Source organism: Monomorium pharaonis, chromosome 5, assembly GCF_013373865.1.
Source record: "Monomorium pharaonis isolate MP-MQ-018 chromosome 5, ASM1337386v2, whole genome shotgun sequence".
In the NCBI taxonomy this organism is placed as follows: domain Eukaryota; kingdom Metazoa; phylum Arthropoda; class Insecta; order Hymenoptera; family Formicidae; genus Monomorium; species Monomorium pharaonis.
Window position 1 is genome coordinate 2,142,807 of NC_050471.1, and position 4,605 is coordinate 2,147,411.

Consider the following 4,605-nt stretch of genomic DNA (forward strand, 5'->3'; position numbering starts at 1 on the left):
CAGTCGTACGGGCGGCGTACGCTACCTTGGCAGGCAGACTCTTGGTACTCGGCGCTAGTCGGCGCGACTCGGCGGCCGACTTGACGAGTCGCGCCGACTAGCGCCGAGTACCGCCGAGTGTATCTACCAACGGTTACGTCCGCCGCTGCCGTGCCGGCAGTCATGCTTCTTCGTGCTCCAGCGCTGGTCATACGTAGTCGAACGTTTCCGTTGACTCCGTGCGTGTTTTGCGTGTGTCTCGCGTATTCAGAATTCGAATTGTGCTCAACTCGATGTTGAGACCTGTCGAGAGTGCCCGTCGCGAGACGTGAGATCGTACGTAGCAAGATTCATGTGTAAAGTGCGGCATCGTGCGTTTGCCTTCGAGTGAAGTGTTCGCGTGACCGTTCGAGCAAAGTGTTTGCTCGAAGGGGATACGTTAATTCGGTAGAATATCCCGAGTGCCAATTAAGTGAAGTGAAGTGAAGCGTTACTAGTTGTAATTTTCATTCAAACGGTTTTCTCATCGCTTTCCTCGGCCTGCGTTTCACGAAGCCGTCCTTTCATGATATTTTTTTAAATGGTCGCGCCAAGTGAAATTCTCGCGCGCGGTTTTACGTTTTACTCGTGTGTGATATATTATCGGTAATATCGTGAGTGCCGAATAAAGTATCGGGCGATCGTTATTAATGTGCGGTTCGAGAATGCAGGATGATAATATGTCAGCAGAAAGCGGCATCCATGGAGCGACTCGGTATTCCGGAAAAGGAATGTAGCAGTAGCAGCAGCATCAGCAGCAGGAGCAGCGACAGCAATCGGTGAGTGAATTTTTATCAAATCAGTTAATTGAATTTATATCACGTATATGTGGTATTGCATATTTATAGAACACGATTGTGCACATTAATTTGCATAAAACAAATTTAAAATATGAATGCACATAATTGTAAAATTTACGGATATAGCATGAAACAGAAAAACGTAACCATAGCATAGAAGAGACTTAAAAAGTCATGTACATTACCTATGGGATTCATGGATATTTGACTACATAGTTCAATGTGCATATTTTGTGTACATAGAGGCGCTGATGGATGAAAACACACCAAAAGCACCTAAAACGACGCGATGACCGCTCTCTAGGAAGGAGTAAAGAGGTGTCAAATAACCTCAATAACCTACAACGAAAGTTCGGTTGACGATACGGTAAATCACAAAAAGATAATCGCTCTCGGTTTCTCTCTGATTTCTACACAGAAAAAAGTGAGCGATCCATTTATTCATATATCTTGTATATGAATAAAATAATAATTTAGAAAATTTGTGGTCTATGTACTAGAGAGTCGAGCATGAACCGAATCCTTCAATAAAATTTTTTATTCTCTCTACATGCTCGACACTAATAAAACTAATAATACGTGTAAAAGTTTAATTTTTTTACATACACATTCATTAAAAAATTATTTATCTAAAACAGTAAAATAGGATAATTTTTTGTTGTTTAAGCTATTGGAAGTCAAATTTGTTATTGTTTTATTCTTTATATTTATTCACTTTATTTTAAAAAATTTGAATATTTACAATCAAAAATAACATAAGCAAGCAGCAAGACTACTAAATAAGAGGTAATGAGAAAACATTAATTGTTAAGAGTGTAGAACAAAACTTACTGGTATGCCACATGTTTAATGCATGGCCTTCGATGGATGATATATGCAAATAAAAAATAAAATTATCGTAATATTGTATTCTTTTTTTATTGTTTCTTGATTCTTAAATTTAAATTACAATTAAAAAAATATCTGATGTAAGAAATGATCAACGTTTACTTATATGAATTAAAACACTAAATAATTAATTATACAAGTTTAATTTGAAATTGTCTGAATTGCTTTCTTAAATCTCTCATAATTGTCCGTCGCCTTCTCTCTGTTATCTTTTCGTTTTCCTCGAATGTAGTACATTTTTTCTTCTTTGGTAATGCATTTTTTCTTGTTGCTGGATTCTTGCTGCAACTTCTGGAAATTTGAGTCTTCTAACTAATGTTGACTAAAATTATAATAAATTTCACTCACAATTTTATACCTAACAAAAAGAAATTAAATGTATAAAACAAAGAATGCGTAGTTAGTAAATATAATTAATGTAGTTAATAAATTTTTGATAACTTAGGAATACTATATGTATCATGTGTATTCCATGTTTTAACAGTATTCCCAAACCTAAAAATTTATAGCAATTATTAATTATATCTAGGGTAATTCAACGAGAAACCTGACATTTCCGTGTTAAAAGAAAACTGATAAAATATTGAGAATTTATCTATTTATGCTGAGATTGCCGTGATACAAAAATGCCTAACATAAAGAAATTAAATGTATAAAAACAAAGAATGCGTAGTTAGTAAATATAATTAATGTAGTTAATAAATTTTTGATAACTTAGGAATACTATATGTATCATGTGTATTCCATGTTTTAACAGTATTCCCAAACCTAAAAATTTATAGCAATTATTAATTATATCTAGGGTAATTCAACGAGAAACCTGACATTTCCGTGTTAAAAGAAAACTGATAAAATATTGAGAATTTATCTATTTATGCTGAGATTGCCGTGATACAAAAATGCCTAACATAAAGAAATTAAATGTATAAAACAAAGAATGCGTAGTTAGTAAATATAATTAATGTAGTTAATAAATTTTTGATAACTTAGGAATACTATATGTATCATGTGTATTCCATGTTTTAACAGTATTCCCAAACCTAAAAATTTATAGCAATTATTAATTATATCTAGGGTAATTCAACGAGAAACCTGACATTTCCGTGTTAAAAGAAAACTGATAAAATATTGAGAATTTATCTATTTATGCTGAGATTGCCGTGATACAAAAATGCCTAACATAAAGAAATTAAATGTATAAAAACAAAGAATGCGTAGTTAGTAAATATAATTAATGTAGTTAATAAATTTTTGATAACTTAAGAATACTATATGTATCATGTGTATTCCATGTTTTAACAGTATTCCCAAACCTAAAAATTTATTGCAATTATTAATTATATCTAGGGTAATTCAACGAGAAACATGACATTTCCATGTTAAAAGAAAACCGATAAAATATTAAGAGTTTATCTACTTATGCTGAGATTGCCGTGATACAAAGATGCTGACTATTGCAATAAAATGTGACTTGCTGTTCAAAACATTGGGTAAAACATAATGTAAGTTACATCTATTTTTTATTGATTAAGTTCTAAATTGTAATATCAATAAGATTGATTTTTGTAGAGAATAAAATTTATTTACTTGAGTTATTGCTAAGATAGGATTTGATATATACAAATATATTTATGCTTATTTTACATATTAGACAAACATCATGCTCTGACCGAGTGTCAATGAAGCGAATAGAGGAGTGTGTTTGTTTGAAAGTACATACATAGCATGACAAGTTACTGTCATAGGAGTAAAAAGTCATTGTACGAAATATTTGCTGAGTTACTTTGATTCAATAATAATCCTTAAGTGTTGAAAGTTTATTTATACATTGTGAATATATAAATTATGTGTATATATGTATTATATATGATTGTACTTTTATACTTTTATTTTTTCTAATATTTAAGTTTTATTCTAGCCAACAAGGAATTTGAAGCATTATGTTTCAAGTTTGGTTTAGAGCTGGATGAAGTAGTAAGTATTTGAACTTTTAACTAATAATAATAATTATATTCCCATTAAACTATACAATAATTACTTGTTTTTTTATGAATAGACAATGGAAAAGCAAATGATAGCAAAAGAGTAGGGTTTTGATCAAGATACAGATGCGTCCGAAGAAATTATCAACAAGATTAATATACTTGCCAACAGATATGATCTATTATGCTTGGAAACTCTAAATATTGGACTACTTATATTTTTGCATAAGTAAATATTATGTAATTTATAGTTTAGATTTAAAAAATCATTTCTTAAATTTATTCAAAGATAATATTTCTAACAAAATTACGTTAACAATCTTATGTAATTTAATAAAATAATAATAAAAAATTAAAAAATTGATTACCTTAATCTTCTCTCGGAATAAATATTTTCATTATCAAAAACTTCGGGAGAAACTACCTCCACTTCTTCCTCCCTTTCCTTTATGTCCATCAAACGCTGTCTAGATGCCGTCTCGTTATCGCTTGTTACATAATTTACTGTACTTTGGCTGTTTGAATAACTCAGTTGCGTGTTATTTTCTTCCTTCGAGCTACAAGATTCAGTTTGTTCGAAAAAACCCTATAATTCATTAATGCTATTGGAGATTCAATTAAAAAATGTTTTTAAAATATTCAATAAAGAATTTCTTTTGAATTTTTTAATAGACATTTGATAGTAGATTCTTACAGTACTAATATGTAAAAAAGTATATCTCAATGGTATAATCATAAATATGTATCTCTTATACTATCAATGTTTCATCTATTTAAAGTAATTTAAAAAATGTAAAAATTCATAAACGTATACTTTAAGTTTTTAGAACAAATATATGTATTAAAAAAAAACGTATAATTATATTTATAATAATTTATAATAATAATTTAATTATCGAAGTTTATATTATATAATG

At 30.2% G+C, this 4,605-nt stretch overlaps 1 long non-coding RNA gene across 1 annotated transcript in view; it reads left to right on the plus strand.

The window, feature by feature from the left end:
- The window catches only part of LOC118645662, a 5,167-nt gene extending 1,167 nt beyond the window's left edge, over window positions 1-4,000 (plus strand). Inside the window, exons 3-5 of the long non-coding RNA XR_004963352.1 lie at window positions 3,054-3,208; window positions 3,625-3,680; window positions 3,763-4,000. This is a non-coding gene — a long non-coding RNA (uncharacterized LOC118645662). The remainder of the gene's footprint in view (window positions 1-3,053; window positions 3,209-3,624; window positions 3,681-3,762) is intronic.
- The last annotated feature ends 605 nt before the right edge of the window (window positions 4,001-4,605 follow it).